This window comes from Gobius niger, assembly GCF_951799975.1.
Source record: "Gobius niger genome assembly, chromosome: 14".
Classification (NCBI taxonomy): Eukaryota; Metazoa; Chordata; class Actinopteri; order Gobiiformes; family Gobiidae; genus Gobius; species Gobius niger.
Genome location: NC_136865.1, coordinates 16,651,120 through 16,667,171, shown reverse-complemented (window position 1 = coordinate 16,667,171; position 16,052 = coordinate 16,651,120).

The window sequence follows — 16,052 nt, the reverse complement described above, 5'->3', positions numbered from 1 at the left end:
CACACACACACACACACACACACACACACACACACACACAAAGCACTCACACGTCACTGCTGCTCTGTCAGTGGACCGTTTCCTCATTTGCACAAGTGCGTCTCTGTGTGCTCCATGATGTCACCGAGTCAGGAATGTGAAGTCACTGATTGAGAAGTGGTGATTCGTGGCGCCATGTGGGGGGAAATACAGGGCTTTTATTTCATCACAGAATTTGTGACATAAAAGAAAAAGTAAAAACACAGGGGGAATAACAGTTTTACATCAATGAGAAATAAATAGCTACATTGTGCGCTTTCCTTTTCACAGCCACGTTATGGGGTTTGGATATGTCAAGCATGGCATTGTAAAGTATTAGGCACTCAGATGGTACAGTGTTCACTGTGGGCACAAAGGTAAAGGGATCAATCCCAGCATCCCCCCCCCCCCCCCCCCCCCCCCCCCCCCAGGTTCCATTCAGACGAACCTCCACTGGACAAAACACCATATGTATGACAGGGTGCAAAAGCTGGAATAGTCTTCCAATTACTATTCGAGAGTCCTCCACCTTTACAGTGTTTAAAAAAAAAAAACTTAAACAGTGGTTAAAAGCGAATCAATCTTGTGATCACTTGTAAGATTTACTGCTATAATGTGTTGTAAATAGTGTCCATATTATATGTCCATAGTATATGTTTATATACCCATTCACTCTCTTATTCATACACCAATGTACTAGAGGCAAGTTAGGTGAAGTGTCTTACTCAAGGACACAACGAAGAGCTGGGATTCGAACCCCTTTCCAATCATGAGATGACCCGCTCTACCAACTGCGCCACCGTCACACACTGTTGACACTTAACCCTGCCTTGCCCCCAGTGTCTGAACGTGTGAGTGGGTCCTTATGACAGGTTTTAATGGTCTTGAAAATATGACTTATTTAGATGGATAACATCTGTTGTTGTAAGTAATAATCCTCATCATTTTTATTTCAGTGAAGCAGAAAATTAAATAAAGAAATGTTGAGCAGAAAAGTTAACATGGTTGGCACGGCAACAGCTTAAAGTTGTTTGCCTCTATCTATGTCACTTCCTGTTGGTGTCCAACAAGGAAGTGAACATGCACTTTAAGTGAGTCCAATGGAGGTGCAAAGGACCAAAATGAGACCCTTTTTTAACACCCTTTGATTGGTATTAAATGTAAATTGTGTTGGGTTTCGTATACTCCTTGCTGAGCACTTAATTTCGACTCTAGGGCCTTGGACTACCATCACAGGCTTTGAAAACACAACAACAACAAAATCAAAACATGGTCAAAGAGCGCGCCTATAATCTTGTTTAGTGTAGTGCAGAAATAGTGCCCATCGGCTGCCACATAAAAGAGTCATCAATGTTAATCTGGTGAGAGCTGTTTGATGGTAGATAAACCCTGATCAAAAGGATGGGATTTGTAGAAGGTAAAAAACACGTATCATACCTTTAGCAAATCCCATTAAGAGCCGTGTACCCAGTTTGCTTTAGTTACACAGGAGGAACAATACAACCTCCAGCAAAAACAAACTGCATCCTCTTTATTTACGTATCTGGTACAAGGCACATTCACAGAAGAGATACTTTCCAAGTCCCCTGCTTTCCAAACACTCTGCCACTCGTGTCTTCATCAAACACGAAGAGCGAAAAGGGCTTAGCTGCATAAAAAAGTAATTAATTGCTGGATAATGCCCCATGTAACAGGATTTCAATGACTGTTAGCGCCGCTACGCACCAAAAGGAGATTTACTCTTATAATCCTGTGATGAAAGGAATGGCCAATTATTTCCAATACACTGGAATACACTGACTCAACCAAGGCTAGGCCAGCGGGAGAAAACGCGGTAGCAAGATACAGAAGAAAACAATAAGAAAGTCTTTTGTGCACCCACTATTCGCCCAGAAACAACAACCTGTCACTCCACGCAAATTACCTAACGCGTAGCCTTTAATGATATGATTGCCGCACAACACACAGGAGGGAGATGAAAGCTATAACGTCGCACCATTAGCCAAGTGTACGATGGCTGTAGAAAATTAGGCCCAGTGTTTCTTGGCGTTTCATCAGTTTTGAAGGATGTTGAAAATATGGGTTGACGCCGGTTGAAGTTTGTGTTTGATTTTTGACGGCAGTGTGTCGTCATAAAAGAGTACACATGATGTTATTGAAACAGGCGCCACATCTTTCAAAGGAATTAATCCATGCGAGCGTGTCCCCGGTGAGTGATGATGGGACTGGGATCTAATTAAGTGGAGCGAGTAAACCAGACAGATGTGCGCTCCAAAACATCTGGGAAGCTCTTCCACACTAGTTCACTGTTGAGGGTCGGATGTGGCCTATCCACACACACTTTCATAAACCAGAGCAGGCCGTTACTGGACGCTGGGTGGGTGAAGTATCTTGCCAAAATAACATCATCACTTTTGGGTGCTGGGGTCAATCCATCGATCTTTGGATAAGTAGGCGATCACACTGTTGGACTTTTACACTCCTTGATGCATTTAGTACAGTGCAATCTGCTTTGTAACAATCTGTAATAACTTGAACCTACGTATGTAGTAAATACGTAATGGGATAATGTGTATTAGTAGTTTGGAGGTACATAATGTAATAAGACATAAGGCCCTTAAGGGTTAGTATGTATAGGGTTAGTAAATTAGTAAGAGAAAGTAAATATAAGTAAGCTCTTTATTTGTCATTGTACAAAGGTACAACAAAATTGTGTTCAGATGTTAGTCCTGAGCCGCTGTAACTGAGCCGCGCCACCACTGTGGGCCAACCTGACCAGCATGTTTTTGGAGGTCGGCGAAACCCGTAGCTCCCGGAGGAAACCTGGCTGGCTGCCTTCAGTCTCCTCTGAAACGGTGCACTGCCTCCTGGGTTTGTCCCTGTTTCAGAGCGTGGTGTCCTGCACTGGTCAGCTCCTTTCCACCCAGAACAATAGTAGGAATAGAAGGCATGTGTGGCTTAGCTGTGAGTCTTGCCTGGATACCTCCTCGTTTGTCCCTTTTTTGGTTCCTGTAGAGCCTCTTGTGATGCCTCCACTGTGCTGCAGGTGCTCTTGGTGCCTCTCCAGTGTTTCAGAATAAGAAATGTATAGGTCCCAAATGTCTTTAGCTCACACGATATGTAGAGAAAAAGATAGCTTTTTGTTTACTCCAAACTACTAATACACATTATTTAATTGCATATGTACCACATAGGTACAAGTTATTACACATTGTTGCATAACACATTACATTGTACTAAATTTGGCAGGTGCAATGTATCTGGGTTGAGTAAAATAATTTAAATTTGTCTTCTGCATTTGACCCATCCGTCAATAACACATGGACAATCTGTGAGGAGCAGCATTCGACGGCAGTACAGTGCAAACAAACTCTGCACACAAAGGTCCCATCTGTGAATCAAACTCAAGGAAAGACTACAATGTGAAGCCTGACAATGACAGTCTTCAGTTTAAATCGTGACTCTAGAACTACTGGCACCAATGAGGAGTTGCTCTCAATATGTCACTTTGCCCCACTGTCTTTAACAGACTGACGGACGAGTAGAGACAGTATTGGAGAGATGCCCGTCCTTTGGGCAATAACACAGTGAAGGCTTGGAGCACTTTTCAGGCTGTGGAGTCAGTCACAATTCTTTCCGCATGCAAACCCAACTAATAGTATTTTAAGATAATTTTTCAGATTTAAACAGTAATAACTTGCTGTATAGTTCTAACTGAGCTGTGCAGTTTTCGCAAAAAAGCCCACTTGTCAGTGCACTTCTGCTGTGATCCTGAAAAATATTTACAAAATGTTCCCTTCTAACTGAGATTATATTTGGTGTTTCAGTTTTGTTTGGCGATGATTCATTTGTCTAAAATAAACCCAGTCTGTGTGAATCGCAGGAAGAGAGTTTTTTTCTTTTCTCTGTAGCACTTTTGAGTGAGAGCTGAGTCAGTGTGTGTGGCAGACAGAGGAGAGAACAGCTCGTGCAGCAGTGTTCAGGGACGCACACAGGAGGCCTTTTCCTACACAAAGCTTACATGTCTGCTGGTGATGGGCATCTAATGGTGTGTGCATACAAGGTGTGTGGGGAGGTAATTACAGGGCACGGAAACATACATATTTAATTGTGGTAATAATAGAGAGGCAGCGTGATCTGTCATGTACTCAACAGCCCGGGGATGTGTGCAGAAGTGTGTGCTGTTGCTGTGCTTTACTTTACTGAAACACGGGTTTTATTTGGCTGAACCTACGGGTGAACCTTTTTAAGGAAAGGATTCTGGACTAAGACTAAACCAAGTATGAAACTACAGCGCAGTTCCAGGGCTAACCCAAATAAGAAAATTAGCAATCTTCTAAGGATCCTACTCAATGAAAAACAATGCAGATTAATCAGGGATAATTTGATTTTTTTTTCTGTTTCCATATTATTACCAATAAGACACACAAAAATAGTGTATGAAGCCAGTATATAACACTACAATGTAGACATAATGAATGCAAGAATAATAATTTATTTTTGAAACAACACCTCTGGCCCATGCACTTTGCTGTGTCATCAATTACATTTAAAACATCGACTTTCTTTACTACTTACTTGGCTTATTTCAGATATTTGTTGTGTACTGCAGTGACCAAAACTGTGTGGGAGAAATGGAACAAAATAGGCTCTTCATTGACAAATCGTACATGTTGTTCAGCCTAGTGCTTTGAACAGTACATGTCCTACTTCTGATAGCGCCGTGCTGTTGTACATGAGGTCACTCTTTCATTCACGGCTCGTCTATTGAATACAGTCGTGACTCCACTCAAACGGTCTATTTAAAGCTTAGCCGGAGCAGAGATGTGCCTGTTTTGGCTCTGGTGTGGAGAGACAGTGTTGAGGTTTAGGTGTCAGGTAAATTACCAGGCCGTGACTCAATGTTTAGAGCTGGTGTTCCCGTACAGTTTGGAGTTATGTCACTTCCCTTAAGGGTGCATTCTCAAGGGGTTAGGCTAATCCGGCGTCTTAACTCCGCGATGTGCAGGTAGAGCAATTAGAGGCACAGCAAGCAGGAAGGCAACAGAGATTTGTTAGTGAAATGCCAGAAGACGGCTTAATATAGAAAAAAGAGATGCTGTAGTAGGAAGTAGTATTTCTATTTTTAAATCCTGATATTGTTTGTATTGACGAAATGATTCTGAAAGGAGGGGCCTCTGTTATAGAATACAAATTGGCCAAACCCCATGAAATCCTTTATTATGAATGAAAAAAAAAGAAGATAATAGTAATTCTTGTGCAATCATTGAATACTTGTATTTCAGTGGTCTTTGCACTTTATTGCAAAAGTTGTTCCACTCTCGCGCTGTTTTTCTCTCCCCCTGGTCTGGGAGCATTGGACACAATGCACCTGCCATGAGGTTTGACAGTAGCAAACTGTGTTGTAAACTGAAGGGCGAGGTGCATGCAAATCTAGTCAACAAATTATAATACAAATCCAAGTCAAATAAACCCAATGCACACACTTGGTCAGCTGAGATGGTGCATAGTGTTTACCTTTATTATGACAAAGTAAAGAATGAGTAGATTTACAGTTTCCTAACACTTTAGCTCATAAACATTTTTGTTGATGGCCATGCAAGAAGATTATTACATGAATTTACTCTCCGTGTAATAAATATGTGTACGCTTGGTGTGTCATGGGCTGGTAAATGTTGCTTGTGGTCGTTTTGAAAACCCATAAAAGGCCTAAATACTGAAAGTCCTGTATGCTCTCAAGACAATACCGTTGACTTAAATAATTCAAAACGACAGCGGGTGAAAAATGTCTGAGAAAGTGTACTAAGAAAATAAAGTAGAGCGTCCCCGAATTGAGCCAAACATGGGACCTCACTGCCTCAATCAATGCAATAAAACAAATGGTTGCCCTCCACTGTGGATGTAGCATGCATGTCTATTTATAGTAGGGTAACAGAGCACACACAATGGCATGGCCTGTGAAGTGTCTCTTTTGTTGCTAGGCTGGTAGTAGACAATCCAATAAAGCTAACTTCCCCTGTAGCAAAAACACAGTCTCTGGAGCAATGCGCTTCTCCTGTCATTAGCATTTGTCACTGAGCATTCAACACACACACACAGACACACACAGACACACACAAACTGAAGGGAAGCTCCTCTAACACAACCCAGATGTCCCAGGGAACAGTGGTGGAAAAATCGTCTTCATTTCAGGGGTAAATATTTTTCACCAGTCGAAAGGTAACTGGAAACAGCAGCTGCAGAAGCTTAGGAAAGAAGAGATGTCAGAAAGGAAATACTTCTGCCAAGGCACAGGTCCTATAGCGATAAAGTGCCACAAAATCTCAAGGACTGATCTGTTCTTGTATATCCTCATTTGTTCTTCAACTGCCCTATCAGGTGGAATCAGCAATAATTAAGAGACTAGTGGGCAATGGATGTTACTTTCTCAGCCAGTGACACAATGAGTGTATATGAGTTCAGTTCCTGAGCTGATGACCTTCTAATTTGCTGTTGAATGTTAAGAGGCCATTGCAGTCAGGGTTGCCTGGTCTCTGCCTGGCAACCCTGATTGCAGTGCCTCCCCCCCATTCTTTATCGCAACAATAGACTATAACTCCTATACACACTGCTAGCCTATATAATACAGTCCTCAGAGCACTGACTGTTGTATCGGAAAGCTATCGCCGCAAACAGCATTTTCACACCTCACTAAACGTTGGCACTTTCTCACCTGCTCAGATCTCCATAAAGACACAGGGTGAAACAGGACCACCGTGATCGCCTCCACACCCTGATTTTCCCAACGTTTTACAAGCTTTTTGACACGTCTAATCCTGCGCGAGTGAACTCAACCCAGGAGGAAAGTATTCTGTAGCTCTGTGGGGTAGCTCTGGTTTCACTAATGCAATCAAGGTTCTCCCCCCATCGACCTGCCAATCTCCAAAAGTGCACAGATGCACCGAGACAAAACAAAAGCAGAGAGACTGGATAACCTTGTCAATCCACATTATTTATCATTTCTCTTAATTTAATGTTTCAAAGTCAGTGTTACTCAAACTGAGGTACGACGTACTACTGTGGTTTGCAGAGCCATCTACTGTCAGAATATTTAAAATAGATAACATTGTATTCATGTTTTTATTCTTTGGTTAGTCATCATTTAGAAATATACAGCATAGTTATGATTTAGTCCTATATATAACTTAAACCAGGTTTAGTTCTAGTTTAGACCTTTAGGCCTGATTTAGATGTGTTGGCAATCTAAAATTTTTTTTTTTTTTTTTTTGAAGATTGTAAATCACAAATCTGGCAGCAGGTTTTGTCTGTAAGTTTTGGTAATTCATTTTTCATGAATCTTGATTATACATACTGAGGCTGAAAGTTCAACCAACTGTGGGCTTGGGCTGAAACTCGATGAACACAGGGACATAAATATGTCATTTATCTCAGACAAATGCGTAATGGTAATTGTTTGAGAAAACCCAACTGTGCTTTGTTGCTTGTTTGACTTGTCCTTTAAGAATTTGTGTTTTACATTAATAATGTTTTCCCATTCCAAACAACGGGGATAATAGCATGACAAACACAATCTCTTGATTGTCTGGGGAGATGACCCTCACATGCTACCACAAAGCTTCATTGTGCATGGACCTGCTACACCAATTTATGACAACTCTGCACAAAGCCTGTCTGTTTCGATACAACATTAGACATACTTTGAGCAGTCTCTCCCAGGTCCACTGTCCCCAAAGGAAGGAAGTCCTTGTCTTCAGGAAAAGATCTCCCCCTTACCCTCTCTGCCCTCCCATCCTGTATCCGCTCACGTCCAAACAAATCGTCTTTACTTCACGGAGCGGACAGGATATAAAGCCTATCTGTGTATGCTTCAGGATAGTGCTGTCTGACTCAAAGTCTCTGTGATTTATTTCCTCTCTCCTCCATCCGTCTGTAAAGTCAGTGGCATCTGACAAAACAGCACACTCGAAGGAAGCTGCGCATGAAGTTCGGTGATTGATGAGTAGTAATGAAACGCTATAACCTTGAATAGACACAATATGCTCCGAATAGTTGTAGATCAAACCTCCCTCAGAGGCTACAGATATGGTTACTTTTGTAAGGAAAACACAGACAGATGAAGTAATGGCACAATTGATCCAAGGTGAAGCGAATTTACACAAACACAGACTGACAAAACAGCAGCCAAGAACTGAAGTGCTTTGCTCACTGTGGATTTGTACTGCAGCTAAAACTATTCAAAAGACTTCCCAGGCAGATCGGAATTATAATGCTCCGACTGTGTATGGAATACAGAGACAAAATAGTAGGTGTATGGTAGAAGTAACTTGCCATTTGTGAGCTTAATCTGTTATTATTTAGGCAGTAAGACAAAGCAATACCCCCCAAAATATATCTAATAGCACAGTATTCCACTAACAAGATAAACTACAGTGGGAGGAAAAGGTAAGTCATTTCTCACATTTCTGCCTAAATTGGTTATAAAATGTGGTCTGATCTTCATCAGAATCATGAGAATGAATAAACTGTGTCTGCTTAACCTAATACCACCCAAACATTTTCATTTCATCATATTTTTATTGGCCATAACATGTAAACATTCACAGGAGAGCGTGGAATAAGTGAGTACACCCCCTGAATCTCACTGAACTGCAGCAGTTTTGTGAAGAGGATAGGTCCAAGATTCATTCTACAGAAAAGCTTTTAATGCTGCAAAAGAAGGGTCGACCAGCTATTTAATACAAGGGTTCACTTACTTATTCCACATGGTTGTGAATGTCTCCGGTCAAAAGCCTATCCCGACTGTGAACTTTGGTGCAGAGAGCATCATGGTGTGGGGCTGTTTTGTTGCCACGGGGCCTGGACAAATGTGCTATCATCAATGTAGAAATGAATTCAAGTTTATCAAGATGTTTTGCAGAAAACCTTGTATTAAATAGCTGGCTACTTTTTCCTCCCACTGCATTCAGATGATTTGATGACTAAACGGTCGGTGAGTTCTTTTAACAACAATTTAGGCCTCCTCTCCCACTTGTTTGGGACGTGTTGAAAGGTTTCCCAAGCAGTCATCTATACCGGTTTGACGCCTTGATAACGACTAGATGTAAAACCTTTCTACAGTGGATAACACCTGCATGTCTGAGAGCTTACACAAACATCTTCCACTCAGATAGTTATGCAGAAAGATCACAACTTACTCATGCTCCGTATTAAATAACAATGAGGCCACCTCTCACATAATGTCCCGTGTTTATTGACTTTACTCTGACACTTTTGTGAAAATATGCCGATATTGTACCAGCAGATGAATCCAGGCTTTGCTAAATCATTCCTGATTCACCACAGCACAGGAGGCGGCATACCAGGCCTAGTATGGACTGGAAATGTGGGATGTATTTGTCCAGAAAAGATGAAACGGCTGGAATGTGAAATGCAAGCAATGCGCATATTTTACATTTATTTCTATAATATTCAGGAACACATCTTTGTCATCCTTTTATTCTCTTAAGTACAAAGATATTATTCATGCGCGATGTTAATTTAAATGACGTTTTAGCTTTTGTTTTGATCCGTGCTTAAAAGAACATTTTTAATAAAGTCACGCGACCTCGAATCCCCCCAATGAGTTTGGTGTCTCACTGACTTTGAAGTAACATTCATACACCCCTTTGTGAGCTGCCATGGTCGAGACATGCTCTTGTAACATTAATATGAATGACAAGCTTGCTTCAACCTGAAACATGATTATTAGTCAAAAAAAAAAAATCCCACTCCTCCTGTGTGGTCCCATTGCACTCGCACTCCAACGCACCAGCAGAAGAAGGGGAACATTTTTACATTTCAAATTTACTACGTTTCAAAGGCAGCACTGTCTGGCCTGTGTTTTGTGTGGAGCTATGAGACAAAGGATGTGCAGAGGGCCAAAGATGAGTCAAGTGACAAACGGCTGGTGTGGAATCTGCGCGGCTCGGAAACCCATCATTACTGGGAATATGAGAACATCACGGATACATCCAGCCAATTAAATCTGACCCGGGATCCGTGTGTGTTTGGAGCATGTCGCGAACCGTCCAGACAGTGTTTGCATCATGTGTTGAATTATTCCAACTGTGCTCTGCCCGGTGAGCGCCGGGACGTAAAGATGGGATCACATGTTCAGGGAAAGCTCGGAGTAGCCTATATTTGCGTTTATCAAACAGTAGCCAAACAGGAAAGTAGTGAGACCCGTTTTGAAACATGGAAAATGATCCAGAGAGTCTGTAAGGTCAGATTAGAAGTGAGAGAAGAACAAGAAGAACATTTTAATAGAGCAAGTAACTTTGTGCAGCATAGTACATACGACTTTTAATCTCTTAACCTCCATCTGAACTGAGCATTTTCCCCAGTTTGGCATCACCCAAATGTAAAAGCTTTTTGAAATAGAGCATCAAAATGGCGACGTAAATGAGGATGAAAAAAAAAAAGGTACCGGAAAAGCAACAATAAGAAAAGCGACAAAAACATGATGAAAAAAAAAAAAAAAAAGAGCCATAAACAAGACACAAAAGAGCCACAAAAATGTGCGACAACGTGACGTTTTGTAGGTCTTAGCTTTCAAATGAGGTGTTACACTAATGTAAGCTCCATGGAGAAGCTTTTTGACATGGGTAAAGCCAAATTGGAAAAGGTGGTTAAGATGGAGGTTAAGAAGTTAAATCCCATATATTTAGATTTCGCCTATATGGATTGAATGGATACAATACATACACTATATTTCATGAAATGGTTCGATGGAGAGACAAAAAACAACCAAGATCAGCTGAAAGAAATTCTAAACATTTATCTGTATTATGTCGCCTTTAATGTCAGATATGGTTTGACAGTGGGGTCACACAAATGTACGTGAGAAAATTGGGATTGGCTTGAGGAATATCAATAAGCTTCACTGTCATCATTATGGCATCACCTGTATACAAAAAAAGAGGATACTCCTATTATGCGACTAAAATGTCAAATTATTAAAAAATTCTGTCAGAAATTTTGATGGATTTTTTAAAAATATTGTCTTTGCTGTATTCGAGTCTTAAAGGGGCTAGATGCAAGTTAGTCATTATATGCTCACTACTGCCACCTCAGGTCTTGTGCGTAACTGCAGCTTCTATATTAAGCTTGTGCATGATGGCAATTTGGATCGGAATTAACACCTTTTTGAGTGACAGTGCAGGATTTTAGAGGCAGTTGTGGTGAACAGGTCTGAGCTCATTCTACACATTAGGACATGGCTGGAACATGTAGGGGGAGGAAAATACTTAGTTTTAACATTTTTAAACTCCGTATAGTCCCTTCAAGACATAAAGTGTGGTCATGGCGCTGTAAAAAATGTGACGAGCTTTCTAATTACAAGCTGCCCCCCTGACCCCTTTTCTTTAGCATCAGGTTAATCAAAAGGGCACAGTGATTGACAGGAGTGGAGCGATGTGGATGAGTCCTGAGCTGGTGGAGGTGAAGGGGATGCTTATCGCGAGGAGCAGAGAAGTGCAAGTGACTACAGCTCTGACTAACGCTGTAACATATGTGAGAGCTCTGCCACTGCGAGCTCAGCAAACAACCCTGTCCCAATGACGGACTGGAGAACCGCAGGGCCACTAGGCTTAACAGGCGTCTTGTGCAATATTCTGTTCAAGGGTCTCAACTTGCCATAACTTCATGAATTGACACCTAAAAACAAAAGTTCTTAAGGCAGTACTAAGTAACTCATGCCCCTAGAGGCCACAAGCGCCACTGCAGGTGTTGTTATGTTTTTTTTACTCATTAATTGTCCGTGAGAGTAAATACTACGCTGACAGAAAAGACAAAGGGAGAGAGGGATATTGTACATCCAATTACACAATGGAGATAATTTTTTTCACTCAAACTTGGCTGTAAACACTGCTAAAGTAGGGCTAGCCTGCAGCTAGCTTTGCCTGTTAGCCTGTTAGTTTCTTCTTCGTGATTCTATTAGTGTGTACTGCGCCTCTGACCCGGTGCAGGCACCCCCAGAGGAACTACGGAAAGGATTTATTAAGGTAAACAAGTTACTTAGTACTGCTTTAATGCATAGTCAAAACAGAGCTAAAATATAATATAACAAACTATTGGCTAATGCAGTGATTCTCAACTGGTGGTCGGGACCCAAATGTTTTTTCAATATTTTCCATCTAAAACGATGGAAAGTATAAGCTGATGTTTTGATGTTTTATTTCTTTACAATCAGCAGGCTCAACAGCTTAGATTGTATGTAGAGAAGCTCAGGTCTGACTTAAGATGTGCTGTTAAATAATCAATCTATATTATTGGTCTGCTCACTGACATTAAACACTTCACATTTCCGTTACACATTTCCTTACACATTTGCTAGTCGAAAAAATGTTGCAATGCAATGTTTTCTGGTGTCAGTTCTCCCAGACTGTTACCTTTCACATTTTGATCAATGTCAACAAACAGAGTGTTACTGAGAAGTCTGAGAGGATGTTAGCCTGGCCGGGCTCAAACACACAGCGCTGCGTGCATAGGTCATTGTTGACAGTTACCTTGTTACTGAAACATCTGTTTCATCATCCTCAATATTTGTCTTTCAACACAGGTGTTCGGCTTTCCTGGGCTTTAGTCAGGTTTCATTGAAAGTTGCAATAAATCTTAGGAGATAATCAGTGTACCTTTTTTTATTAATACATCTGACACAAGAGGACATTATGGAAAACTGAACCAAAGTATTTACCGGTTCAGTTCCCCACAATTACCCTTAACCCTGCCTGTTTCATGGTTTCAACAATTACCTTGAGACTGACCAGTTCCCTATTGTCAACACAGGCCATGTTCAACTACCATGACTTTAGCATGTGATGATTATCTGATTCTGTGGTGTCCTAAATGAGTTAGAATTGTTGTTATGTAAGTGAAAAACATCAACATAGACCAAACAAAGTAAAATGTTGCAACATGAGCTTCACGACGAGAGGAAGTTCCATTATTCATTATTAAAGCATTAAGCATGTGAAAGTGAGTCCAGGAGCTTGAAACACTGGGGTCGAGAGCACTGCTTTGTCCAGTGATATAACTCATTCTGAGAGACAGTTACTCACTGCCTGTTACTGCGGCCGGTACGTTCTGTGTCCTGCTGCTAAAAATGAAACTGGCTTCAACCAAGAACGGCCAGTTTGTCGGCGGCGGCAGACGGGTGCGTTGTGGGTGTACGAGCGACGAGATGTTTTCAAATAGATTTCACACAATTGTTTCATCCTTGTCAAGTGCAGCTCTGTATTGTATTGTATTATTCATATTCTCACCTCATCAGGGAGCCAGACTTTCTTCATTTTAAGTGTTGGCCGGTGTGTGACTCTGTTATGCAACAGTTACCTTGTGCAGAGCAGCAATTCTCTCATAATCTGTTTTTTTCCTAATCGGTCATGGTTTGTCCAATGGTGCTGTTTTTGCAGAATGTAGCGCACTGTAGTGTACACATAATCCAGCCACATGCATAATTTAAATGGTCTTTTCTACTTTTTTCATTTTGAAAGTGAGAATGATTTACTTTGACCCCATAATGTTTTTGTATGGGCCATTATTTTACACAAAGCACCTGTCAGCCGCTTCCATACTTGACATATTTTGCCGACAGCGCTAAGAGGACTGGCGGCTCTGACCTAAAGTCTTGGCTCCGGAGGTTATGGTTAGACAGGAATGTTCACAGACGTACACGCCGTTACAAGTTCAGCCAACAACATTCACCTCTTAAACCAGGTGACCTTTGCAAATACCCAACAACCACCACGGGCAACTTGTCATACCCATTCCAGTCAATTTCAAATACCTTCAGAATGCATCCCGATTCAAAGACGGTTTTTAAACACCACTCACGTTGACCTTTATCAGCTTATTGCTCAACACCAAAATGCAACCAGCGCTTGTGCAACCCTTCCAGATTAAACGCAAATGACACTGAAAACGGAAGGGAGAAAAAAAACATGTGAAAACCTAAAGCTAACCCCGCAGTACTGGTTCTAAGAATGCAGCTATTTGCTTTGGACTAATGCACTGTTGCACAATTTAGAAGCTACCAGCGTCTCCACACTTTCCATGTTATCACAGACGTTACAATCTATAAAAGACCTATTGAACTAACATGCTTTGACTCGGTATAACTAAATGTTTAATGTTTTATTCCCATTTCTTAATCTCATGCTCAATGAACTGCAGCACGTGGCAAATTGTATAATCGGAAAACGTATGTATTTTAAGTCCTCTGTGGATTGCATCAGAGAAATACTCTCAAGAACATAATCAGCTTCACAGCTCACTGTTTATTTACACTTATGAAAGGCGAGCAGGATTAGCGGGCCTCACATCCCATAGTGTAAAACTTCAAGGGCTTAAGATATTACAGTTGTGGTAATCAAGAATAAGAGCATGTTTTGAAGCACATTTAGCCTTTTCCTCTGGACATTTCCTTGTGATTTGGGAAATAAACACATGTTCCTGTTTAATTAAAGCATCTTACGACGAAACAAATGTAAAACCACACTTGAACCAAAGACACACAGTAGGTTTAGCATAAAGACGGTTTCATAATAGGATGGCATTGATTGACATAAAGGTATTTATAAACCTGTTCAATTACTGTTTCTGTTATGTGGTGATGGGTTTATGTTCAAGGTGAATCCAAAAATAACTTTCTAACCAGAGCGATAAGTATATTTCGAGCGTCAGTTCCTGGGAATACTTAATGTTATAAAAGTGTCTCATGGTTGCACTGACGGACTCCGGAGTTCAAAGAACAACAGCAGTGGAAGTCCCCTGTGGATCACTGCAGTTCATGGTACTTTGCCTCAAACTCTTTCACAAGTATCACTGTAGTAATACGCAAACTCAGCAGCCGGTGTCGTGAGAAAAACACACATTCAAACTGAAACAACTGAGGTTACAGCCGATTGCAATGTAGCGTGCCCTTGTCCATAGTGGCTGAGAGGCAGCGCTCCCGATGGGCCTGGTCGTCCTGTATGTGAAGGTCAGTGTGGGACATGTGAGCCTTACTCCACAGCCCCGAGCTCTAATGTCGGACTAATTGAGTTTAACCAAACAGCGTGACTATGGAGGACACATGGACCTACACTCTTTCCCCCTCATGACTTCTGTGTCTGAGGAGGCAAACCACAGATCAACAAGTCAAGGCAGATATATAACACTTTAGGTTTAACATCTGGTATCTGCCCGGACTGGATCTCATTCTCATCCATATGCTTTGTTTAATATGCTCATATCAAATGCAAGTTCTTTCCCTTCATAGTTTTGTGCCTGTCGTGGAGTTGTAATAATTGTAGCGAGATTGCAGTACGTAAAAGTTGTATTCTTACTCATGATTGCTGTGTGTTTTTACTTCACATGTAATATTTTATAACTGTTGCTGCGTATATGTCGATGTGCGCCGTCTATCAGCGCCCAAGTTAGTGATTAGGATCTGAATGAATAAATTAATATCTAATGCGCTCTAAAACATTTTGTACATCAGATGGAATTTCCTTTCATACGCAACTTGTTTTTTTTGGTGTCTGGACCAAAACGACTCGGCCCAAACTGACTCCTGCTGTGTGCTTTTTGGCTGTGCTCCTGCTGACACTTGTGGTTTAGGTTCTGGATTGCACTGTATTGCAAGTACACACAGAGAGACTCACTCTCAAACGGGAGATCGGGGCTGGTTGTCCCGCGGGTTGGTTGTCACATTGCACCGCATGTAGTACAAGTATCTATTCTAAACCTTAGTCTGTATTGTTTTATATTATTTCTGTTCTTCTCTACATTGAGTTCTATAGATTAAGAAACAACACTTGCAACACAAGCTTTTCAGGTAATACTTGCCAGCTGAACTGCGGGCACAGTAATCATCAGGCTTATCCGAGGGCTCACAATCAAATCCCTTTTCAATTTGTAAACTTTATCTTGGGTAAACTCTTCCTTTTGCCCGCTTCAGGCCATGTAAGGACAAGGCATTGTGGGTAAATGCGGGTTAACTGCGTGTTTGCTGA